Source organism: Cydia splendana, chromosome 4 (assembly GCF_910591565.1).
Source record: "Cydia splendana chromosome 4, ilCydSple1.2, whole genome shotgun sequence".
In the NCBI taxonomy this organism is placed as follows: domain Eukaryota; kingdom Metazoa; phylum Arthropoda; class Insecta; order Lepidoptera; family Tortricidae; genus Cydia; species Cydia splendana.
The window spans coordinates 14,542,143-14,569,963 of record NC_085963.1 but is presented as its reverse complement, the minus strand read 5'-3'; the positions used below and the strand labels follow the sequence as shown (position 1 = coordinate 14,569,963).

At 36.8% G+C, this 27,821-nt stretch overlaps 1 protein-coding gene and 3 long non-coding RNA genes across 6 annotated transcripts in view; 3 read left to right on the top strand and 1 right to left on the bottom strand.

Moving 5' to 3' along the window:
- LOC134789988 (phospholipid scramblase 2) overlaps positions 1-27,821 on the bottom strand; it is a 412,262-nt gene that overhangs the window by 34,801 nt on the left and 349,640 nt on the right. The window lies entirely within an intron of this gene.
- On the top strand, positions 1,830-8,179 carry LOC134789514 (uncharacterized). The gene is made up of 3 exons (XR_010144082.1): positions 1,830-1,949; positions 7,184-7,345; positions 8,108-8,179. It is a non-coding gene; the product is annotated as an uncharacterized LOC134789514 (long non-coding RNA).
- On the top strand, positions 9,643-14,133 carry LOC134789997 (uncharacterized). 3 transcript variants are annotated; one of them, XR_010144143.1, is made up of 3 exons: positions 9,643-9,855; positions 13,126-13,214; positions 13,925-14,133. It is a non-coding gene; the product is annotated as an uncharacterized LOC134789997 (long non-coding RNA). The 3 variants fall into 3 exon arrangements; XR_010144145.1 differs by having other exon boundaries at positions 13,126-13,258; XR_010144144.1 differs by having other exon boundaries at positions 13,126-13,327.
- On the top strand, positions 20,656-24,170 carry LOC134789971 (uncharacterized). Its single transcript, XR_010144139.1, has 2 exons — positions 20,656-20,936; positions 21,611-24,170. It is a non-coding gene; the product is annotated as an uncharacterized LOC134789971 (long non-coding RNA).

Genomic DNA, 27,821 nt, shown 5'->3' with positions numbered 1-27,821 from the left:
ATGAAATGAAAAACAGTTAAACGATCCTATATTACGAGGCTTATCCATGTATCAAATTTTAAAGATACAGAAACGAATGCAACGGCCTATCCTTTAGGATCTACCGTTTTGGCAGAAGTTTCCTGGAAAGAAAAAGTCATTTTCCCTGGCCCTCTTAGCAGAGCAGAAAATTTCCGATAAAAAGGATTATAGCCTTAAACCCTTGAAAGACTGCCGACATTGTTACAACCGTGAACCACTTCGTTTGCCTCTATCGGAGCATATTCCATCGAGAAAAGCAATGTTCGGGAATGTCCCCAGGGTACTGAAATTGTAGTGATAGGGAGGAGCGTCTTAGACGAGTTGCGAATTAGACCCCGTGCTACTAACCCATCTATACAATAGCTGTAAAAAGAACAGGATTTTGTAGCATGCATTTAGTCGCAGTGCTACATTTGGAAACCAAAATAGAATATTGCAGTTAAAACAATTTAAAAGAAAATCAGAACTTACATTTTCGTAGGGAAAAGAAATAGCCTTCGCTAGCACAGAACTTATTTTCAGCAAACGCTGGGTATTTTCCTTAGGATATATATTTATTAAAGATTATCAAACTAATATGCGTTTTTTTTCTTATATTTTTGTGTTTTCAATAGGAACAATAAGTATATACTGAGCTTTGATTGTGATTTCATTTAGCATTATGACTTTTGAGTATTTTGAATATAGAAGAACTAGAAAAAAAAGTAGCCAGAACACGCTCTCTACTTCTTTTTTTTTAGGGTTTCGTACCAAAAAGTTACAAAAAGAACCCTTATGGTGCGACTCTGTCCGTTTGTCCGTCCGTCTGTCACATCGCTAAATATCTCGAGAACTACTGAGGCTACCGATTTGAAATTTGGAATAGTTATGAACAGCGCTAACCCAAACACATTGAAAGTGTAATTTTTTAATTTTAATAATTATGGAAAATGCCCAATATAAAAAGGGGGCAAAATTTTAAAGTCTCGTTACTAGGTCGAGTGGGATATCATTTGAAAGAGCTCGAATTGAACATTACAAAACGATTTTTTTTAATAATGAAAAAAAAAATACTTTTGAAGGTAAATGTGAAAAAATACCATTCCCTCCCCCTTATCTCCGAAGTTTACCAACGAAAATTTATGAAATTTTCACATAATAATAACATTATCATAAATATTACAGGAAAAATTTAATCACCCCTCTATCTTGAAAACTTTTTTAAGTATCGAAAAATGTTTTCTTATTTAATTTTCAATTTAAGCCCCTTTGCGGGTTTTTATTATACTAGTAATATCTATGAGATTACACAAATAAAGCACCTACTTTCAAATAAAATAAAAATTGTCGAAATCGGTTCACATGATAAAGAATTATTGAAAAACCAACATACAAACATGTCGCGCAAATTAGTTAGCCAATTTGCCAAATACATGACGCTGTAGGTACTGTACACAATTACGCTTAGTATAATTCTGGTCAAGTCGTTCATGAATATAGTGACATGAAACAATTTAAAGTTTATACGGAACCCTCGGTGCGCGAGTTACAACGGACTCGCACTTGACCGATTTTTTTTACATAAGGCTATATCCATCACGCTGTAGATACCTTTTTTGTATCGCATTCTGAACTATTCTGAATAAAGAATCTTCAAAAAAATGACCAAATCTTCAGACCAATGCTTAAGCAGAGAGTAATTCCGGCGGTGTGTGGCCGGCTTAATTTTTATTCAAAGTTATTTACTTATTTAATTATCCTCGTTTTAGTTGGTGCAACCAGAAGAAGAATTTTACTGTCAACGTTTGACATTATAATCGGTAAAAAAATAGCAAAATTATCAGTAATAGATTTTTGTAATATTTTTCTAAATTACAATGTGTAGCCCTCTACAATGTTTGCCAAGTTATAAAGAACCTCCGCCATGTGTTCCGTGTTGTCGTGTCTCAGTAAGTCATAGTTATTATTAGATAAATTTATAATTTTTTTATAAATGATATAAAAGACATAAATAATAAATCATCATTAAGTACATAATGATTTAAACAAGCAACATTTGACGAATCTCTTTTCGAGTTCTGTCCATAAACAAAAATATATTTGCAACTTTAGCATATGGTACCTGGAAACCTGAAATGTAGGGTAAATCCTGAATAACTGCCACCTTATACTAAAATGAATTCTATTCACCCATAAACATTCATGTTATTATAAGGTTTCAATAACTAGCCACCTTTGTAGGTACTACCTAAAATGAATTTGTAAATTCTGTTTATAGGTGAATATAATTCATTTTTAGTATAAGGTGGCGAGTTATTAAACAGTGGCCAGGAATTGACGAATCACCCTACTAACCTATAGTTTGGCAAGCTATTTCCATCAGTAGAAATAGGCGGCAAAATTAATAAAATATAGGCGCGAAGGGTTGTCATAAAATATGAATTTCGCGCCGTTTTTTACTGACAAAGTATTGCCAGAGTATAAACAATAATTACCCACATCAACACAAAACCTCCAGGACCACAAAGTTGAATTCCTAAAATGTTGAAATCCCAAAATGTTGACTTTCCCAGAAAGTTGTTTTTTTTTTTAGTTTCGCAAAATGTTGAATTCTTATAACGTTGAAATATTCAAAAGTTGAATTCTCAAAATGTATACTTTCAACATACTGGGAAAGTCAACATTTCGGGATTTCAACATTTTAGGAATTCAACTTTCTGTGCCTGGACGCTTTTTTTAACATGGGTTTTTTTATATAGAAAAAAATTGTCCAAAGATTTCCATATATTTTTCGGACTGTCCATCCCATTACCGCTATAACTATGAAAAAATGGTAACGGAATGGAAAACAAATCTTGGGACACTTCCTTTCTCCTATCAGGATCTAAAGAGCCCGCGATTCTAAGAAGAAATCACATTAAAATGACAAAATAAAAAAAGTGGAATTCTTTTAAGATATATAATGTTAAACAAAATATGTGGTAACATTACATCAGTAATTTCAGCAAAATTAGAATAGAATAGAATTGATTTATTCGTAAGCACAAACAATCGATACAATACATAATATAAAAGAAAACACAAAATAAGATTAGCTTGGCATTATGCTACGAAAAGGCTCACCAGTCGCGACTGGAGTCTTAGAACTTATGCCCCGAAGCTATACAGGTCTGGTCAGGTCTGTAACAAAAGTCCCGAACGATACTTCAACAGCCGACAAGGTTAATACCCTGATTGCTATGGAAGCGGAAAAAAATCGAAACTGGAATTTTTTTTTACCTTGTATGGAACAGCTGACCGAAAATACACCTATCTCCATACAAAGTGACTTTTCTTTTCGAATTTCGAATTTCTTCCACTTGCATCGCACTTAGGGTCATTGACCCTATCAGCTGTTAAAGTATCGCTCGTGACCCTTGCTACATCCTGTAGGTACCGCAAATTCAATCTTATGCAAATTCAACATTTTGTGATTCAACATACCGCAAAATCAACTTTCTGCAAATTCAACATTTTAGGATTCAACAAGCTGCAAATTCAACTTTATGCAATTTGGACTTATAGAGAATTCAACTTTATGCAAATTCAACATTTTAACATTCAACATGCTGCAAATTCAACTTTTTGCAAATTCAACTTTGTGGTCCTGGAGGACACAAAAATGTCCCCCTTTGGTACACCTTCAGATTTTTATCAATATATATAAAAAAAAAAATCAAAAGGACTACCTAATGAAGAAAAAACATTCAAGAAAATCAAGTTTATTATTGTGAAATTTATTTTTATTATAATATTTTATATATAGTCTGTCAAAACATTTCAATCAGTAGAAAAAAGCGGCAAATTAAAAAGAAAATACTTATCTCATGCGGTTACCTACTTCTACCTTATTAATCTTATTATCTAGGCGGGCCCGCGTCTCCGCTCGCGTAAATGAAATAAAGAGTTAGTCTTATGTTTCGTTAACTACCGACATTATTATGTACCTATTCAACCCTGCCAGGGTTCATAACTCTGTGATAGGGACTTCTTATTTGTAACCGTTATTTGGATAAATTAATTCGCAAATTTCTTAAGAAGATTTGATAAGATAAAATGATGGCAAGATTGTATTTTTTTTAAATTATTATTTATTTTTAAAAGCCCAGTCCAGTCAGCAAAAATGTTCATTAGATTAATTTCCGCCTTAAGACGAATTCGGACGACCACCGCCCATATATCGCCTTTTCATACAAACGTAGGTAGGTAGTCCCCATTTTCCTTTCTGGACATAACAATACTTACTACGGTGACGCAACGATCCAAAAAGAGTCCTGGGCCCCGATACCAGATCACGCCATGTTTCTCGGTCTTGCGATAGCTCTCGCCAGTCGCTATGGCCGAGGTTGAGCAGGTCTTGAGCAACGACGTCGTTTCTGCGGTACCTAGGACGTCCAATCGGGTGTCTCCCATTTCGTTGTCCCAAGTACGCTCTCTTCACGGCAAGATCCTCTCCCATTCTCTCTGTGTGCTCCGAGCCACTGAAGCTAAGCCGCTTTGGTCTCTCCAATACCCAAATATATCGGAAACATCCTTATTTCTATGGCAACAAAGTTATATTACGATGTATTTGGCTACTTTAGCCTGATCTATTTCATACTGACTGTACATTGGCTTCATGAATGTGTAGTTGCCATTAGATATATATCGTAGCCACCAAGGTCGCTCAAAAATATCTGAACATGCACTTTAAAGTAACATTATAATTTACATTGTTCAGACTTCAGATATTTGTGAATACCTCATCCACTCCGATATATCTGATGGTGACTTTCAGCAAGAAGAAAAATCTTACCTGGTCGAGCCGTATCGTATTACGCGAGAAAACAGTTTCCAAGTTGATTAAGTATACCTATCTCTAAAGTCATCCCTTGAACTGATGGACTTCATATTAAATATTAACGTATCCACTTTGTATTTCTGGCCTATCTCGGCAGCCCGTTCCCCGGACGAATGGCAATGTTTAACGAAGTCGAATTTCTTTTTGACTTGATTGACTGTGAATTCAAATTGACTCCGAATAATATAACTCAAAATAAATTTAAAACAACAAAATACAAATTATTAATAATATGATAATATTAATTTGATTGATGTCATATTTGTCATAAGTCACTCGTATGGGCGTACACTAAGGTTGAGGTTGACATCACTTTTTATATTACTTCGTATAAAAACACGTAGGAATAACTGTATACCAACATGACAAACATAATTTAAATTACTTTACACCGAAACGAAACGAACCGAGAGTTGCCGAGAAATGGCCGATGTTCATACAATAAAGTATGTTGTTATGAAAATTTCTTTTCCTTTTTGTAAATTAAATACGCGTCGAAAGCGGTAGTTTTTACGTTCTAGTTCTATTCCCATATTTAGATAATTGATTTGAACAGTTTTTTCTTATCATACGTGCGTCGTATTCGAGAAACGTGTCAAAAACTTTTTTAGAAATTTGTAAGGCGCCATCTCGCTTCTTCCCTCGTTTTTATCCCGTTCTGGTTTTTCAATTTTATATATATGATAATATCAGTCGCGTGCACAGAGATTTGGGACTGGGTAGGCAAAATTATATCAGAAAACCGGGCAAGTGCGAGTCGGACTCGCGCACGAAGGGTTCCGTACCATAATGCAAAAAAAAACGGTCACCCATCCAAGTACTGACCCCGCCCTACGTTGCTTAACTTCGGTCAAAAATCACGTTTGTTGTATGGGAGCCCCACTTAAATCTTTATTTTATTCTGTTTTGAGTGTTTGTTGTTATAGCGGCAACAGAAATACATCTGTGAGAATTTCAACTGTCTAGCTATCACGGTTCGTGAGATACAGCCTGATGACAGACGGACGGACGGCAGGACAGCAGAGTCTTAGTAATAGAGTCCCGTTTTACCCTTTGGATACGGATCCTTAAAAAATGAGATCTACTAACTCACCAAAAAAATTGCGTGATGGTTTTCATTTTGTTGTCAAGTCTTTTCAATTACTTCTTTTTTTGGCTAAACGAAAGCTTCGAAAACGCATCATTTTTAATAGTTTGCACACACACACACCCACCACAACTTTCACAGTTAAATTATCCATTTTTTCACTAATCGCACTTTATAATTTCCGGCAACTGTTAACTGTTATCTCATAAACTCACCAAAACAAACAAACAATGGCGACCGAATAAAAAATGAAAATAAACTTAACCAAATACTGTAAACGAATAAAAAAATAGTCTCGTATTTGCACTAAATTACCATAGCAAATGCTACTTTTTAAAATAGTCACATAAACATCGGAACTATTCGGAAACTTTCGGGCGTCATTCGTTTAGGCTTGGTACGAAAGACACTGCCTATTGCGTCTAAATGTGTGCGTTACTTGTATAATTGTGTGCTCGTACTTATAGGAAGGCCCACTACACTGTAACCGCGTAACGACGAAGGCACACATAGAAAGATTTAGACGGAAATGTTTTCTGTCTTTGCCGTGCAAGGCACGTAGCGGCGCTAGTGCCGCGTGGTGTAAACTTCGTCGCGTAGAATTATTATAGATGATGACTTGATGACAAAGCTTAACCGGTAGATGGAGCGCTTATTAATTTTTAGAATGTTTTAAGTTATATCGATTACTGATAGTACGATCAAGTATAAATTAAATTAAGTAGTTTAAGAGGATAGACATCGGAATTATAGTAGGGTAGGCAGTGCCTTTTTGCCTTTATGAAGTGCACGCCACTGGATAATATAAATGTCTCAAATTTATATGCCCATATTTTTTGGGTTCTCATTTTAGCAGCTTAATATTCAAACTTAACCTAACCTACAAAAATGTAACTCGGCGAACGGAATAATGCTCTATACCAGCGGTCGGCAACCAGCGGCCCGCCAACCTCTCGCTTGCGGCCCGCGAGCCTCCCTGGCTATTTTGTATGTAATACTGACGAACGACAATGTCTGCTAAAGTCTCAAATATTACCAAAATGCGGCCCGCGTCATCTTCGTTAACTACTATGTGGCCCTTGGCTGCTAAAAGGTTGCCGACCGCTGCTCTATACAATAACTTAGCGAAGCGACTAGTTACTGAGTAGGCAAGTATTTTAGGTGCTCAGTGAATTTTTTTGTTTTTCGTTTTATAATTTTCCTATTCATTCGAGCAGGGCCCAACATGCCTACCATGCGGCATAGACAACGTCACACTCCGGCGGCCTCTGATCGTGGGTGACAGTTGCTTCGAGTACCGACCCACGTCATGGCCTGGCATGATTCTGAATAACCAAGACAAGCATATTCGATATCAACTTATTAATTATGAACGACCGGTAAGAACACGTGTCTACTTATAATTTTTCGTAGTACAATCGTCTGCGCTCGCGGTGTTCCACCCTTAGGGCGATACTCGTTTGAACGCCTTGCAGGTGTAAGGATTACCTAAGGCATTTTTTTCACCGCGAGCGCAGGCGATTGTAAGTACCTATATACATACCTACATACAATCAAACGCGGTTACTTATCGCTGCGCTGTGGATCCGCACCTCATTCCGATATCGCGGTTATCACACTGATGCGAATTCGCTAGTCGCTACGGTGTATGAGTGGGACAGCGCTATGCGTGTATATTATAGCAATTATAGCAATGTCCCGCTCGCATTCCGGAGCGGCGTGTAATTCGCGTCCAATGTGAAAAATCATATAAACACGTGTAGGTACCGTTTTTTGCACCAAATTACTTTAGGTACCTACTTAAAATAACTCCGAGTCACTTCCGAGTGTCGGGTACTTCCGGAAATGGCCTCTGATATGATGGAATGGAACTAAAAGGGGCCCACAGATTACCAGTTCGACGGACGATATCAGCCTGTCAGTTGTTCAGAGCTGTCAAATTTTGCGTTTAACTGACAGGCCGATATCGTCCGGCGGACTGGTAATCAGTGGGGTTAAGTGATTTTTCGAAATTACCCGATATCAGGGGATGATTCCAAGTAAGTTACCTAAGTAAATAAATTTTTATTTGTTACTTATAATATAAATTTTCCTAATTGAACTGTAGTAGGTATATATTTATTCCTTCTTTTATGTTTCAGGTCCAGCCCCACTACCCATCCTGTGCGCCATCGTATTGCCAATGCCGCTAAAACAACGAGTGGAAAATCAGGTGCGTTTTGCTGCAACCAAATATCATAATAACCCAATTACCTATGTAAACCCACGTTTAACATGACACATAATTATAACTAATTTACAGTACAAGTACATATAGTGCTACTTGGTGCTACTAATTAGCACTTTACGTGCACTTTGCCGATTTTGTATGCTAGGCGTCTCAAAAGTATCCTAGTTTTTATTTATAAAAACCGGGCAAGTGCTAGTCGGACTCGCGCACGAAGGGTTCCGTACCATAATGCAAAAAACGGCAAAAAAACAGTCACCCATCCAAGTACTGACCCCGCCCGACGTTGCTTAACTTCGGTCAAAAATCACATTTGTTGTATGGGAACCCCACTTAAATCTTTATTTTATTCTGTTTTTGTTATTTGCTGTTATAGCGGCAACAGAAATACATCATTGTGAAAATTTCAACTGTCTAGCTATCACGGTTCGTGAGATACAACCTGGTGACAGACGGACGGACGGACGGACAGCGGAGTCTTAGTAATAGGGTCCCGTTTTACCCTTTGGGTACGGAACCCTAAAAACAATAATATCAAAAAAAGCAAAACGTACAGACATAGGTACATTGTACAGTCGAGGACATAAATATGTATACATTTTTTCACCTTATTTCAATGGGTTAAGGTGAAGAAATGTATACATATTTATGTCCTCGACTGTACATAGGTAATATTGAACTCATATGAAAAAAACATCTAGGGCCAAAATCCAGAGAGGAAAATGTCGACACGTTTGTATGGAAAAATTACACTTATGTTTAAAAAAAAATGAAAAATATTGATTGCATTATGATAAATCTTACATAATAATTAGGTATATGTTTCCTCTTAAATACCAAGAGTGTAAAGTCGGGTAATTCGGAAGGCGAAGGCTAGACGTACAATAAATACTGTTATTTTCTGATCGTGATATCTATTGATCGTCTAGTCTCTAATATTGACGGATAACATAATTTATCACGGAATTCTAGATTGCTAGAATCCGGATCGCAGTTTGTGATAAATATTGACATCCGTCAATATGCTAGACTACACGTAGGTACAGTAAGTAAATACTGCGATATGTCAGTACGCATCGCGACATCAATGGAGACTCGACTGAACTTAACCCTTTACCAGGCTGACGGTTCAAAAATGAGAATCGGATGTCAGTCTTACTCATTGAATATAGAACCACAAGTTTGAAGTGCCGTATGTGGTATGTGGGAAATATATCTCCCTCAGCCAGGTATAGGGTTAAATATTGCACGTGAAGCCTTGTTGCGTGAACAGAATGTGAGATTATGATCCTTCAGTATTTACCACACAGGTTGATTGGTTGGTTGGTTCACAGTATTTATTGTACGTCTAGCCTTCGCCGAAGGTGTTCGCAAGGTAACCTCTTTAAAGTTTTACCTTTTTTGTTGACATTTCGATTTATAAATTTGACAATTCAAATGACATAAAAAATTACAACAAACGTCTATTTTGACAGTAATTTTATTCAATCCATTTGGAACTTCAGTCAAAATTTTTAGAGTTGAGATTTTTCTAAGAAAAATAATATAAACTTTTAAAATATTCTGCCTTATATTAGAATCCAATTCAATTACAGAAAAGTGCAAAATGTGCGACCGTATGAACGTTATCAATCAACTCCAGTCAATTATGTCAAATATCAGGTATGTTTTTACATTGCTTTGTCTATACATTAAGCAGGCCACTGACGAGCCTTCCAAATGGATGCCGTTATAATGGATTCATCCAAATGGACGGCATCCTAATATTAAACATTGTACGTTTTTGACATTCACGGACCGATTTTGGATTGCAGCCACGCTATTTGGACTGTTGGAAGGCTCGTCAGTGGCCACCTTAAAGCTCTGGTTTCCTAGGATAACGACCGTCTCCATACAAAATACTACTACTACATCTATATTTAGCCGTATTATTTCGTATGGAGACGGCCGCTATATGACGGCACCGCTATCCTAGGAAAGGAAAACAGAGCTTTAAGGCCTGTGCACACTGGCTGCGTGTGCGTGACGTGCAGGTGCACGTGCGGCGTTGTAGTATACAGATCCTTATGAGAGACGGCACACCGCTTGCGTGACGTATGCGTGTGTGGCTCCAACATTTTAGCACACACGCACGTGCACGTCACGCACACGCAAGCCGGTGTGCACAGGCCTTTAGGGTTATTTGCAGACCAACGGCAAGTTTTGATTTAGATTAATTCGCCAAAAATCATTCTCTCTGAGCATTTATTACTTAACATTGGCTGCTATTTAACTGATCACCAGATTTAGTAAAATTAAATACCAAAAAAATCTACTTTACCACCCTAAAATAATAAACGATCACCAAAATTATAACACCATTTTAATGTGAAATGATTACCAATTTTATTACATTTTACTATCCTATTAAAGGAAATGACACCAAACTAATCATTATTAACCCAAAAATTGTAAATGATTACCAAATTTCAAACCCCATTTTAATGTGAAATGATAACCAAATGTTTACATCTTGCTATCCTATTAAATAAAATGACACCAAAATAATCATTGTAAACCCAAAAATAGTAAATGACCACCAAAATTAGAACTCCATTTTAATGTAAAATTGTAACCAAATTTTTAAATCTTGCTATCCTATTAAAGCAAATGACTCCAAAATAATCATTGTAAACCCAAAAATAGTAAATGACCACCAAAATTGTAACCACATTTTAATTAAAATTGTGCAAATATTTAATATATCGTTATCCTATTAAATTAATTAATCCACTTCGTCACCTTTTTCTAACCTAATCTAACCCACTTTTCTAGTAGCATTTCGTTTCTGTATGGGTCGCAGTTCAAACCTAACCTAACCCACTTTTCTAGTAGCATTTCGTTTCTGTAAGGGTCGCAGTTCAAACCTAACCTAACCCACTTTTCTAGTAGCATTTCTTTTCTGTATGGGTTGCAGTTCAAACCTAATCTAACCCACTTTTCTAGTAGCATTTTGTTTCTGTAAGGGTCGCAGTTCAAACCTAACCTAACCCACTTTTCTAGTAGCATTTCGTTTCTGTATGGGTTGCAGTTCAAACCTAACCTAACCCACTTTTCTAGTAGCATTTCGTTTCTGTATGGGTTGCAGTTCAAACCTAATCTAACCCACTTTTCTAGTAGAATTTCGTTTCTGTATGGGTTGCAGTTCAAACCTAACCTAACCCACTTTTCTAGTAGCATTTCGTTTCTGTAAGGGTCGCAGTTTAAACCTGACCTAACCCACTTTTCTAGTAGCATTTCTTTTCTGTAAGGGTCGCAGTTCAAACCTAACCTAACCCACTTTTCTAGTAGCATTTCTTTTCTGTAAGGGTCGCAGTTCAAACCTAACCTAACCCACTTTTCTAGTAGCATTTCTTTTCTGTAAGGGTCGCAGTTCAAACTTAACCTAACCCACTTTTCTAGTAGCATTTCAGTATGGTACTAGAAAAGTAGGTTAGGTTAGACGGGGGGTTGAGCGGGAGGGGCTAATAATTTTGGCATCATTTTACTTTTTTGGTAATATGTATACATTTTTTGGTAATCATAGTGGTTTATTTAGGTGAAAATATCGCATTAATTTGGTCTTCAAGATTTGGTGATCATTAATGATTTTTGGTGATCATTCAATATATTTGGTATTCAAATACAATTTGAAGTGCAGTCGTAATTAAAACGGTGGTACTTTTGTAATTTTAGGCCTTATTTTTTTGGTGTTCAGTAATTTTCTTTGGTAAGCATGATTTTTTTATTTAGGGTACCAGAGTATTTTTTGGTGGTCATTATATTTGTAGCCCTTAACATTTCTAGTTTAACAAAGATAGCTTAAGAATATAAGGTAAACCTGGGTAAGATCGGATGGAGGGTAAAATCGTACGATCGCGATTGCTACCAAAATATGTAGTAGTTATTTTACATCACTAGCAATACAATGTGTGACGCCATTTAATCCCGCCCCTCTTGCCACATTGTAGTAACCGCTCAGCCGTGTCACGAACGTTTAATAAAAACCGGCAAAGTGCGAGTCGGACTCGCGTTCCAAGGGTTCCGTACATTACCCAATTTTTAACAATGCATTTTTTATATGTGAAACGCGAGTGTATTGCCTTTAAAAATCCCGTAGGGTAGGGGTCGTATCAAAAACGAAGTAATTAGTCCGACTCACGCTTGACTGCATATTTCTAATAGGTTTTCCTGTCATGTATAGGTAAAGAACTATTTTGAATATTTTTTTCAAAATCTTAGACCCAGTAGTTTCGGAGTTAAAGTGCCCCCCCCCCCTGGGAATGATAATTTTTTGGCTATTTTCTTAAATAACTTCTAAACTATTTATTTTAAAATTATAATAAATATAGATTTGAGATTCTCAAAATGACCTTTTTCATTTGATATGTAACACGATATAGTACCCCCCAAAAGTGGCCTCCATGTTTAAAATTTATTTGTTTACGTAAGATGTCCGTCTTTGGGTCACGAATGTACATATTTGTACCAAATATCAACTTAATTGGTCCAGTACATTTGGAGAAAATGGGCTGTGACAGACGGACGGACAGACAGACATACAGACAGACAGACAGACGCACAAGTGATCCTATAAAGGTTCCGTTATTTCCTTTTCAGGTACGGAACCCTAAAAAGTGTCAAAGAGTTAATAATAATTAATGATTAATGAAAAAGACCACATTTTTCAACGTATGCAACTTATTCTACTTGCTTTAGAGCTCGAATCAGCATTAGTCCGATCTTAGTCCAAGAAGGTTTTTCGGTTTGGTGTCTTGTAGTCTATTTTTTGTGACGTCCTTCCAACTCACCGAAAAGTTGTCCGGTCTTACCCGGGTATACCTTAATAGAAATAAAAACTGGTTTGTTGGACTTGTTGGCAAGTTACAAAGGTTTTGATTGTGATCGTTACAGAGGTGGATGCGGCGGATGCTGTGGGGCGTGTTGCCCTCCGGCGCCGTGCAAGCCGTGCTGCGGCGGCGGCTCTCTCGTCACAGTATACAGTCAAGTAGCAAATATCCAGTGACACCTGGCGCTCCGGCTAAAGGCAGATTTAAAGCGGGCCTAGGCTAGCAAGAACTTGCATGCAATTTACATTACATTGCCGACTACTAAGGTAAACCGCATTCAAAAGTTTGAATAGGTACCGTAATGTAATGAAAATTGTTTAAAATTGCATACAAGTTCTTGCTAGTCTAAACCTCGCTTAACATCTGATGCCAGAAGTTGGGTAGATACCCACTAGTGTATTGTAATGGCACCAATCATGAAACATTTAAAAGATAATTTGGAATTATATAGATTTTTCACTGATGTTAAATTGATACCGCTTTGCGCTTTAAAAATTGAATGTATTATCCTCTTTTATGTCTTCAATATATTTAATGAAAGAGAGTACAATTGGTTTCAACATAATTAACAAATGAAAATGTTTTTATTCTCCAATCATGCAGGACAGCTTTTAGAATAAGTACTCGATCTAAATTAATGATAATAACACAATCATCAACCTCAAGCTAGCTCAGTGACACAATGACTCTTGTTTTTGGTAAAATGTGGCCAGTGTTTAAAAACTGATGTTTTATACTTATTTGACAGGATTTGTGGTTTACTTTTCATTGTTGGTGCACGTCCATTTAAGGGGTCTTTGTCACTTAGCAATCCTCGGATTTTAGAATATTCAAATTTCTAATTTTATGTATTCTCCCAACAGATGCTGTGCTCGCAGTAGGTCAGCCTCCGCGGCCAATCGCAGCCTTCGACAAGGCAGTCATAGCTGTCGGGCATCAACCTGCATGAGCCAAATTCTATAGATCATTGATAAGATAATGACGGTATATTTTATTAAGCAAACTGTGAGTTCTGTGCAGTCCTGTTCTTTTGACTTGTAACGTCTTTCAAATAAACCATTATTGTATTTAATGTGGTTTTTCATTGGGATTACTATCGGAATGATCCATGAGTTGCACCAACCACAATGGGGTTTACCGTATTGTCGCTCATCAGGCGACGCGACGCGGGTCCAGGAGTGAACACCTACTTACCTCCGGAAGGACACGAATCTGCCGTAAACAGAATCTGCCGTAACCAGAATCTGTCCTTAACCGAATAAAGGTTCAAGAGTAGTGGGTTTTCTCCAACGTTTGCTTTCTGCTGTGTGTACAAACCGCGGGTCCAGGAGTGAACACCTACCTCGCAAAATGGCTACACGGCAGAAAAACTACAACGCAAATTGTCTATAACGCCATAAAACCTACAGTGAAAGTTGTCTACGTCGGAAAATGTACACACAGCAGTACGGCTACCACCAGTTTTGACATTGACAGATTAACTCGCGTCTACGTAAATTACTTTCTATACATCTCGCTTGCACTAATATGCGAGTACGAGCGAGATGCATAGAAAGTAAGTTACTTAAACGTGAGTGAATATGTCAATGTTAAAACTGGTGGTAGTGCTTCAGAAAGCCAACGTTGAAGAAATGACTGTCGCAAAATTACAACTTCTTGAAATATATGGTCAGCAAAAACATTTATATTTGTATTAAAAAAGAATTTAATGTATTTTATTATATTTTTAATTATTTTGTAATGCAATCTCTGGCTGAGGCCTATGTCCAGCAGTGGACGTCGTTCAGCTGCTAATGGTGATCATGATGAGTTGATGATACATACATATAATCACGCCTATGGTATCGTCTTGGATCGTCCCATTCGTTTTTCGTCAAGTTCTTAAATTAGTCCTATTCTGCTTTCGTCGCTCATTCTACATTGAAAGCCACCGACGATTGTGACAAATGTAGAATGAGTAACGAAAGCAGAATAGGACTAATTTAAGAACTTGACGAAAAACGAATGGGACGACCCAAAACGATACCACGCCTATTTCCCGGAGGGATAGGCAGAGACCACGGATTTCCACTTACTACGATCCTGACATACCTCTTTCGCTTCCTTCACTTTCATAACATTCCTCATACACGCTCGCCGGTTTAGGGTGCTCTTGACCTGGCAGGATTTCCCCAATCTGATCAGAGAAAGTCCGCCGAGGTCTACCCCTTCCAACTCCAACTTCCACTTCTTCCTTATACACTCTCTTTGTTTGCCTTCTTTCACTCATTCTTACCACATGTCCAAACCATCTCAACATACCTTTCTCAATTTTTGTCACTACGTCTACATTCAGTCCACACTATTCCCTTATCACACTATTCCCTTATCACACTGTTCCTAATTCTATCTTGCAATCTCACACCACACACACTTCTCAACGCTCTCATTTCCACTGCATTCACTTGATGAGTTGATGATGATGAAATATAATAAAAGCATAATAAAGTACATTTTTTTTAATACATATATAAATATTTTTGCTGACCATATATTTCAAGAAGTAGTCATTTTGCGACAGAGTCATTTGACGATGTAGTCTACTCAGGAGGTATTCAAGAGTAGTGGGTTTTCTTCAACGTTGGCTTTCTGCTGTGTGTACATTTTCCGACGTAGACAACTTTCACTGTAGCTTTTATGACGTAATCCCACCATTTGCGTTGTTGTTTTTCTGCCGTGTAGCCATTTTGCGAGGTAGGTGTTCACTCCAGGACCCCAAACCGCCATCAATTGTTCTTTAGCTGTCATTTTGATTCATGTACCTAAATATTTGTAAGAAAGGGATAAAACGTAACTAAATCAGGCCCGTAAAGTTTTATAAATAAGGCGTGATTCCTTTAACCTTTTGGACGCCAATGACCGATATACCCGCACCGCAGGTTCAACGCCAGAGACTGATTAATCGGTCACAGACCACAGGGCAACATAGACCTACGTGCATATGCATAAAGTTCAATTTCAGTTTTGAAACTTCGGTGACGTGGCGTCCGGTCCGCGTGACAGCTTTTGTGTTTGACACGGCGTCGAAAAGGTTAATTATTCTATAGACTTACATTCGACTTTGAGCACACTGGCTAGGGGCACGTCCCGGCATTTCGATGTTTTTAAGCTGAACTATCAGAGGATAGTTTGATACTCAATAACTTAAGTAAATAGCTTAGAACCTCTTAGCCTTCGGAGAGACGTTGGCTCTCTTTGCATGTTCTACCGTCTGTACAATGGGGAATGCTCGGAAGAACTTTTTGATTTGGTGCCATCGTCTCGTTTCTATCACCGCACCTCCCGCCAAAGGAGCAAAGTTCATCCCCACTTCTTAGATACATGGCACACCAAGAATAAGCGGGCATCTCGCTCGTTTCTTCCCAGAACGTGCAGAATGTGGAATGACTTGCCTCCTGAGGTATTTCCTTTGCGCTACGACATGGGATTCTTCAAGAAGCGGGTATTTAGGGTTCTCAAGGGTCGGCAACGCTTAAGTGGCTCCTGTGGTGTTGCTTATGTCCATGGGCGACGATAACCGCTTCCCATCAGGCGGCTCGTCTGCTCGTTTGCTGACTATAACATAAAAAAAAAAAAAAAAAAAAAAATTGTTCTAATTTAAATGAAATTGGGTGAACGTATATGATAGATGGTGATATACTTAGACAGGTGCTAGGTGAGAGTCAGGATCGCGGGTGTACCTAAATAAAAATAAACAAAAAGCATACCATATTTTAGTACCTAATTTGTACTATTTGGTACCTCCTTTAAAAAAATTAGTACCTCACGGTATTAAAAGTTATCACCAAAAAACATTACACCCGCCATTCTGACAGTCAGAATGGCGGGTGTATTTTATTACGCAATGATCCCGCGATTATTGATAAATTCTTTAAAAGCCAAATTTTAGTACCTTTTTAGTACTTTCATATTCAATTATAAATTGAGCCATTTTATTTGTGGTTTCCGAGTTTTACTCATTTTACACTTTACATTGCTATTACAATTTTGCAGGCGCTGTAATTTTCCACCGTATCGATTTCGTTTTTAAGAAAAAACGCTACGCTACAACTATTGTTATTACGCCAGGATTTAGTACCTTTTACGTTTAATTTGCTACCTTTTCACGATTAATCTGTTAAGTTCAATTAACTATGAAAATTACGTCTTACAAATGGCCAGGCGCCATGTCATAGAATTCTTCATATGAAACAATTCTGCTCTTCATTGTGCTTGTAATTGTGTACCTAATACCTACTTTTAAGTATATGGTGATTAATGAAATAAAACCCGCAAATTATGTCTGTTTGTCGGTATATGACTTCTCGTCCCGTTGATGTCCTTTTTAGGGTTCCGTACCAAAAAAGTACAAAAGGAACCCTCATGGTGCGACTCTGTCCGTCTGTCCGTCCGTATGTCATATCGCTAAATATATCGAGAACTACGGAAGCTATCGATTTAAAATTTGGAATGATTATTTGTTTATGAATTTTTAATAATTATGGAAAATGCCCAATATAAAGAGGGGGCAAAATTTACAAGTCTATAGTTACTAGGTCGAGTAGGATATCATTTGAAAGCGCTCGAATAGAACATTACAAAACATTTCTTTTTCACACTGAAAAATAAATTTATATTTGAAGGAAAAATGTGAAAAACAAAACTATTAAGGTCAATGTGGCAAATCCGTCAGAGGAGTAAATCCGTCCAACAACATTTGCGACTATTCTAACAACAGTATACACTTGCTGACTCGATCGCTAAAGCAGAGAGCATATTTAATACCAGTAGTCAAAAACAGATCACAACAGTAGTCAGAAACAGCGCTGTCGCCAGTAAATGAAAAAAAAATAACGCTATTAAAGTTCAGGTGCGCTCCGAACTTGATATCGAGCTAAGTGTGCTGCTCTGTTTTGTGAAGTTGGGATGAGACGATGTAAGTTCGGCCTTAATAATGGCTTATTTAGAATTTTAGACGATGCGAGAACTCGCATGCGAGTTTCATTACACTGCGGTTTTTGATCGGTCGGTTGAATTGGACGTAACCAACAGTCCGCAATGTAACTAAAATGCATGCGAGTTCGCGCGCAGTCTAAATCAGCCCTTAGTATGTTTATTATTGTTCGATATGCATGTTTAATTGTTTATCGGTCTTTTTATCCATTTTACATTATAATCTCTTGGTGAGAAACCATGGGTGGTTAAAATTTGTGTTTACAAAACTATCGAGCGGACAAATCCGTCAATTACGAAACGGGAAAAATCGTCATGTGCCGGAATTTCCCTATTTCATATATTGCCAACCTTTTTTGATTTGACTCACTTAGGTAAGTATAACTCATATCATACTCATGCAGTGATGCGAGATTTTTACTGAATTGTAAAATTTCTCATATAAATTCGTGGTAGCTTTCGTACATCAATCTAAGATATCTGTGCTGTATTATTTAAAATTAAAAAGTAGATTTTATTTTTAAACTTTTTTTAAAAGTTTAATTTAAAAAAAAATAGGACGGATTTGCCCCAAGAATATATTTGGGAATAAAATCTAAATTTAACCTTAAATTGAGTTCACTAAGGTTTAGTTTCGATTAAGGGTATAGTGGTATTTATGTTCACTTGACGTAAGTACCTACATGTTTGTAATACGTCACGATACAAGAAAAATCGTTGGTTGACAGAAATGCCCCAAACCCTAGGGAAAATCCGTCAACTGACATGTCTTTAAAAAAATCATATTTAAATAACCAGCAGTACTAGGAGTTTAATATGAGTACCTTTATATAAATAAATAAAATATATAAATAATTAATATTGGGGACATCTTACACAGATCAACCTAGCCCCAAACTAAGCAAAGCTTGTACTATGGGTGCTAGGCGACGATATACATACTTATATAGATAAATACATACTTATATACATAGAAAACACCCATGACTCAGGAACAAATATTAGTGTTCATCACACAAATAAATACCCTTACTGGGATTCGAACCCAGGACCATCGGCTTCGCAGGCAGGGTCACTACCCACTAGGCCAGACTGGTCGTCTATATCTCATAGGTTAAATAAATGCTTAATCTATTACAGTGATAAGGTTTATTAAAAAGTTAATATCATCATAGTTATGACCGGCCAGTGAACTTAAACTATGACGGAAATGCCCTCATTGACCTTAAATCCCCCCCCCCCTCCCCACCCCCTAAGTATCCCCGAAAAACCAACATACATACAGTGAGTATTTTAGTTACTAAACGTGTCTGAACACCAAAAATTTAGTCGAGAAGACTAGTAAGAGTGGTGGAGTGAGGCCACGGGGAGGCTCACTCGCCAGAAAAAATAGAACAAAATGGATCCATTCGACTAATTTACTGACTAATCTACTCGACTAAATTGTTGGTGTTCAGACACGTAATACTCGCAACTCGCCACTCGACTATGTAGTCCGAACTAGGCTAGACATTGATACTCAAGGCGGTTTGTGTACAAGTGGCTTAACCGCGAAACGCAAAAATCGAAACTTCGTTATCTGCCTCTCTATCGATCGAATATGCAAGAGTGATAGAGAGGCAGAAACCGAACTTTTGATTTTCGTGTTTCGCGGTAGGCCCTGTGTTGGTGCTAGTGACGCCCTCTACGCAGAGTTTTGCGTAATATTCCCTGTGGGGTCGCTTTCCGTGCCATATTCATACTCAGACACAGCGACCTTGTCAGAAGAAAAACTGTACCAAGACGATAGAAAAACATCATGTAATAGTTAAATGAAATAATTGCTTGTATTTCTAAAAGGTACGTATTTCAATCGTATGTCTTCTTAGCAAAATCAACGGGATCCCACAAAGAAGTATATTCATCACACTAATATACCGACAAACAGACATCATTTGCGGGTTTTATTTGATTAATCAGTAATCACGATATACTTAAGAGTAGGTATATGTACACGGTACGCGGAATTTTTTCATAGGAAGAATTCTTTGACATCGCGCCTGGCCATTTGTAAGAGGTAATTTTCATAGTTAATTGAACTTAACAGATTAAACGTGAAAAGGTAACAAATTAAACGTAAAAGGTACTAAATCCTGGCGTAATAACAATAGTTGTAGCGTAGCGTTTTTTCTTAAAAACGAAATCGATACGGTGAAAAATCGAAGCGCCTGTAAAATTGTAATAGCAATGTAAAGTGTAAAATGAGTAAAACTCGGAAACCACAAATAATGTGGCTCAATTTATAAATGAATATGAAAGTACTAAAAAGGTACTAAAATTTGGCTTTTATAGAATTTATCAATAATCGCGGGATCATTGCGTAATAAAATAAACCCGCCATTCTGACTGTCAGAATGGCGGGTGTAATGTTTTTTGGTGATAACTTTTAATACCGTGAGGTACTAATTTTTTTAAAGGAGGTACCAAATAGTACAAATTAGGTACTAAAATATGGTATGCTTTTTGTTTATTTTTATCTAGGTACACCCGCCATCCTGACTCTCACCCTCATTAGTGTTTTATACCGGTGGTTCAATTTTATATCCATTTATATCTGTTATAAATGTTATAATGTATATTTGGATTCCGGGACTGGGCAGTCAGCATGAGAAAATGTTCAATGGCTGGAAAGTGCAGGGGTCAAAATGTCCATACGAACTGGCTGTCTATGTGGTAAAAAGTATGAACGTTGTAATGCCTTAGTGTCAAAATGTCCATACGGACCGGCTGTGTATATGGCAAAAAGTAAAAATTTCAAAATTTGCAGTGGTTCAAATGGACGGCAGTTAAAATGTGTTCAGGTCCAATTAAACAAGTGCCATAATGTATAATAGCCAACGCGAACACATGCGTAAATGCATCACGGTAATAATGTTTCCTTTTTGTACATGGTATAAAGCTTTATTCTAACTAAAACGTTTGGTTTTACTCCAAATTTTACAAAAGTTGTACAGTTCTAGATCAATGCATTACGTTTGAGGGAAATAATTTTTATAAGTGAAAAATTCTCAGATTTTTGTTCAGTTTCGTTTTGCGGCGGTTAAAAAAAGCGTTCAGACGCATAGTGCCAGAAACGCAAATTACCTTATACGCGGATGACCAGAATTTCGTACACAAATTACCAGTTACGTAGATTACCCGAATTTTATTACGCAAATGGCCGGTATGTTCAAATTACGCATAGTACTAGAAACGCAAATTGCCTTATACGCGAATAACCAGAATTTCATTCGACGAAATTGCCTTAGACGCGGATGACAGTAAACCATGTTTCTAAAAATAAACATGCCTGTGTGTGTACTCATCAACATCAAACTAATAATAGCTATATCTATATAGACACTCAGCTAGATTTAAAAACTTCATGCTAAATATAAGGTAAAAATAATACAAGCCACTAGAATGTGAACGTCAGTTATTAAAAATACTAACTGTCAATTTGTGATTGATTTAGCAATAAAGAATTTAGCAATTAAAAATTGTGGTAAAATATTGAAAAATATGAGCTACTTCGAGTTAAATAACACATATGATTCCAGGTCTCGTCCTACACTAAAACGAGCAATAACCGATAGCAGCCGATGCATTTTTAGTGAATGCCCCGCGATGGATCTTCTCCATATCCCGTATCTTTCAAAGGCCATGCTTTTATCAAAACATAATTTTTATGTGCCACGAGATGCAAGGGTGTGCCGTCAACATTTAGAATCTGAAAACTGGGACCATGTATTAAATTATAGTGCATCAGTTACTGATTTTAATGAAATCCACACAGCAGACATCATACAAATTTATAAAAGTACTCTACAGTTGATAAATGTTACCGTGTCGTCTGCCCTAATAGAATAAGGTCATTTTAGGCTGTAGACTAGAATTAAATAATAAAGGTTAAAATTTAATGTTTAGTCATTTATTTATTTTTAACTATGTAACTCCAGTGAAGCTCAATCATATCTAAACGATATATACAAGACAGTCCTTTCACTGAAGTGGTTGTGAGTGTTCTTTGGTGATTTTAATCGCTTATCATCTGGCGATTTGTCTGCTCGTTTCCCTCTTATATCTTAAAACAATTTTGCTTGTATATTTAAACATTACTTGTACAGTAGACGTAAAATCCCACCAGGTATGTACCTGTTAGCTATGAGCTATCGGCTATAAACACGAACAAAAGATAAGCACTCCCGTGAAAATAAAAGAGACACGGCGATATTTATAGTTACTCGCCCAGCTATGAATTCAGGTATTCAGAATTACTACGACGACTTCACTATGACTAAATTACGTTACGTACCTACCTCTTTACATAGCATTCAACCTATCTCTGTCAATTTATATTGGCCACTTTAGATTAAAAAGTAACTTGCATTATGACTGATAAATACTAAAACAATGTTTAATGTCACTTTATAATGTTTCTCGGAGTTATTCAGTTACAATGCAAGAAGAAAGCGAAAAACTGATATTCAGTAAAACTCAAAAAGGCAGGGATTCACTGTTACTTGGTGTACATAGATATACTTTGGGCGTGCATAATCCAAGTGGGTCCACTCTATGGAAGTGCATAAACCGTCTGTCGTGTGGTTCATCGATTACCTTAAACGCCAGTCGAACAAAGATTGTGCGAAAAAGTGCACATACTTGTGAGCCATCCTCGTCGAAAAATAAAAATCACCTAGCTTATCAAAAATGCAGAAAAATGGTTTGCGAGTCCTATGAATCCGTTCAAAAAATATTTGAAGATGTTTATAGTCGGGATATGGACACAGATGAAGATTCGGATGATTGTACGATTCCATTATTTGAAAATAAAAAAAGGTCATTGTATAGAGCACGAAAGGAGTTTTTGCAGGTCAAATCGACGTCTTTCAAAACACTACAAGACGTCGAAGTACCAATAATATTAAGACAAAATTTTTTAATTTGGGAGGATGGAAATGACGATAAAATTTTATTATTCGGCACCAAATACTCGAGAAAAGTATTAAAAAATAAAAGTGATGACACAATATTCTTTGGAGATGGCACGTTCAAAATAACTCCTCAACCGTTTGAGCAGCTATTTACTATACATATGGATGTAAATAGCACAGAAGAGCAAACTAATATCATACCAATGCTATATGCATTGCTTCCTGATAAAACCACAAACACCTACTTACGACTCTTCAATTACCTGAGAAATGAGTTAGGCATGTGCGTAAAAAAATATAAAACTGATTACGAAAGAGCTGCTATAAATGCCTTCAAAGAAGTTTACCCTGAATGCGACGTAAGTGGATGTTTTTTTCACTACAACAAGGCTATATGGAGAAAATCTGAGGAACTTAAACTAGAAGACACTAAAGATGGCCGCAAGTTAGCAGAATTAGCGTCATATTTGCCTTTCTTACCAGCCGATCTAATATTACAAGGGTGGGCTGAAATAATGTCTAGTTTGCCCAAGCATAACAGATCCATTCCGGGAGTGGGCAGTCAACGTGAAACCACCCCAATAGAGAAGTTTGAAAAGTATTTTAATAAACAATGGTTGTCAAAATCACTTTTGGCAGAAATCAGCTGTGCAGGTGAGAGACATCGCACCAACAACGCGTTGGAGGGGTGGCATAGTAGGTTAAATAAAAGAATGCGGGCTAATCCAAGCTTATTTCAATTTATTCTCTTTTTAAGAAAGGAAGCCATCTATCAAGAATCAAAAGCTAAAGATGTGCTATTTGAAAATGTAAAGAGAAGAAAATGTGACATTTTATTTGATAAAAATTATAAAAAAAAGTTACAACAATTGAAGAACAAAGAGATTACTATTACTAATTTCTTGAAGTGTATTGTGAAGTTGAAGAAAAATGAAAAAAACTACAATAATTAGATTACAAAATAAAGAATAAGTGCTAATTATACTACAAACGTACCCATTTTTTTAGTTTAAGTGCTTAAATGAAGGTTTTTTTTAGTTTGTGAATAAGTAAAGTAATTTTTTAGTTTAAGTGCCTAATTGAAGTATTTTTTTAGTTTAAGTGCCTAATTAAGGAGGTAGCTGATTGTGATTTATGTTCGTAACTTACGGTACTTTATAAATTGAAATAAAATAATTTGTAATGATGTGTCGTAATTTATTTATTTAATCATATGGCGAAAGGTCACTTGTAGGAATCTATAAATCTAGGTATATCCAGGTTACGCAACTGGTATACAGTCTGTTTGTTAGGCCGCGTGCGGGCTTTACTTTAATCAGACGTAGTTGTCGCTCGTAGGGGAATTTGCGGGCACGTCATGTGGTAAGGTTTCCAAAAAACAACGTTATTTACTAGTATACATACTTAGTATTTGTAACTAACCTGTTATCATGTATCAGTCTTAAATATGCAACTACCAGCGTAGAAATAAAATTAATTTATTGATAAATACAATATACAGAGAGGTAAAAAATAACATACTTTTGCGTGATCAGAATTTTCCCATGTAGATTTTTTAGTACTTATAGTTAAAAAAAATGGCGGGACGAGTTACACATTTCGTACAGACTGGCGGGAACATGTCATGAGCCGCGACGAGTGGCGGACAAAAGGGGAGGGAAAGAAATTGGTACAACAGTATTTTACCAATAACATAGGACACTTAGTAAAAATACCTTATTCTGAAAACTTGAAAATATATTGATTTATATGTGAAACTTACTTTTGATGTGCCCGCATATCGCCCGCTGGAGTGCGACATATGATTATTGCCGTTAGTATTTTTAAAAGTACAATCAAGCAGCAATATATGCATCTAACTCCAGCTGTAGTGGTGCAGTTTCACGTGGTAAAGTGGATATGCTGGAGAAAAACACCAATTTTTTTTCATGTCTAGTTAATTTTTTGACAGTTATTCATTTAAACTTAAGCACGTTATATCAATCAAGCGTTTCGTCTATCACCCCTTTTGTTGTACTTGAATTTTAAGATGTGTACCATTTGTCACTAGACCATTGTGACCACGATTATATGTACATTTTGACACTAAGGCATTACAACGTTCATACTTTTTACCACATAGACAGCCAGTTCGTATGGACATTTTGACCCCTGCACTTTCCAGCCATTGAACATTTTCTCATGCTGACTGCCCAGTCCCGGAATCTATATTTGTGAGAGGGCATTATATTCATCAAATTCATTATAGTCATTAAATTTTGAGCAGGCTCGAACAAGAGGTTGAGCTAGAAGAGCTTAAAATGCTAAAAAGCCATTTAAGAGGGGTCTTGCTATTCTGGTCACTTTAATTTGCAAGAAAGTATGGTCGAGTTTGGTATCAAATGAAAGTGCTCGGTTTGTTACACATTTATAATATTGTATTTTTAATTTAAGTTTTTTTTCAAAAATGAAGACAATTTTGGAATTCAAGATGGCGCCCATGCACTATGTCATAAAAGTCGCCATGGATGTCGTTTTATAGGTTTTAGGGGGCGCAGATTTCGATGATGATTATTTTGGAATCCAAGATGGCGGCCATGCACTATGTCATAAAAGTCGTCATGGATGTCGTTTTATAGGTTTTAGGGGGCGCAGTTCGAATATGATGACCATTTTGGATTCCAAAATGGCGGCCTCGCAGTATGTCATAAAAGTCGTCATAGACGTCGTTTTATTGGTCATGGTCATCATTTTCGAAATTGATTCCTGATCAAATGGAATTGTACTTAGTAATTCGGTATCGTTAGATTACAAAGTAATCTGGGAATCGGTAATCAGATGTAATCGGGGAATCAGGAATCACTTACGAAATGCCCATCTCGGACTAAGTAGCACTGTATTCAATTGATCTTTCTGACGAACAGCGAGTTCACAGTTCGGGGAACTACCCTAGACCCTAGCCGGAGGAATGGCCGAGAACTCTACTTTAACACCTATGGGTTCAGTAATGAAACTGTAAAATAAGCTTAATACATAATTTATTTCACGCAACAACACTTGTGAGAATATGACATCCACACAACACGGGTTTTGGTAGAAGCGTCAGAAGCGCTGGCATGACTGCCGGCACTCCTGCTGCCACTACTCAGCAAATCTTGGTGCAACATGTGTAGATGGTGATGCAAGGACAGCAGCATCCGCCGCAGCAGCCTCCACAGCAGCCACCACAACCTCCGCAGCACCTGGGAACAGAAAGGGAATGTTAGCACAAGAAATAACCAACAACGTGCGCTGAGGGACAATCTTGAGTTCACAGCAACCAATTGCTTTGAGAAAAGAAAACGTGGAAGACCACGTGGTCATCATTTTTCTTCCCGGATGCTAACATCCAGAGGAAAATGGGAACTACGTTTGTATGAAGAAGCGGCAGTCCCCTTCTCTCTTAAACACCTCTATACTTACATGTTTATTGTTTGTAGAGAGTACTACTACCAAGTAGCAAAATACTAGACGTCCAAAAACGGACTCAGCGGATAAAGTTGTAAATAGGATGATTTTCGAGAACTTGGTAGGTAATATGTACTATTTTTTTGGTGTTTTTAATCGTTTTAGACGAATGATTTGAATGTACTGATGATAAATTCAAAACGGTGGCTTTATATACCCCTAATTCTAGTTTGAACGAAGAAGAAAATTGTACATTTCTTTTAATTTAGATTATGAAGTGCCAGCATTACAAAAATAAAGCTAGCCATTTATTATACATTTTTCATGATTGATAGAAGGTAAAAAAATACTAAAAGTACTGTTACACATGCTAGTTAGCCTAGCATGCAACTATTAAGCAAATACCTTCTAGCATGTGTGTTTAGGACGTGCTACTTTGAAGCATGCTTTTTAGTGGCACATAGAAAATTTAATGTGAACAGTTCATAAGCATGCTCATATTAAGCATACTAAAAAAGCACGCATATTGGCATGCTATTGCGGAGCAAGTGTAACAGTACCTTTAAGCTTCTTAAGGTACTCTACTGAGTACGATAATCTTATCTTTTGATACCAGTTTGATACTTCAAACTGGTTTAAACTGGTTTCAAAAGATAAGATTATCATTTTACTTAAAGAAAACATTATTTTATTTAAAAAAAGAAACAAAACTGCATTCAAAGATTTTTAAAAAATCGCTTGTCTTGCCCGGGAATCAAACCGACTTAAAAAAACAAAAAATATTAAATACATATTCAATTTTATGGATATTTTGTACGATAGGCTAGTATATAATGTTTCTTGGAGAAATTATAACATTAACATGAACTGTATCGACTAGTGGAATAAAATAGTGAACAGTGTTTTTTTTTTATTATTTTTTAACCGACTTCAATTTCATGGAAGGAGGAGGTTCTGTATTCGGTTGTGGCTATTTTTTTTTCTATGTACGTTCACCGATTACTCCGACATCCGTAGTCCGATTTGAGTAATTCTTTTTTTGTTTGAAAGGAGCTACCTCCGAGTTGGTCCCATTTTAATTTGGTTCTGTTCTGATGATGGGATCCATGAGGAATTGAGGGAACTCCTCAATTTTTAAAGGCACATGCATGGTGTTTTGGGCGTTTTCTTAAGCAACTCGAGCATTTTCTCCCGAAAACCACCAATTTGATGAAGTAGACCTGATGATGATGATTATTTTGATGATAATGATGATGATTTCTTTAAATTTAAGTATGTTCAGCGATTACTCCGGCACCTGTGATCCGATTTGAGTAATTCTTTTTTTGTTTGGAAGTAGTTACCTCCAAGGTGTTTCCGTATTATTTTTGGTTCTGGTCTGATGATGGAATCCATGAGGAATTGAGGGAAC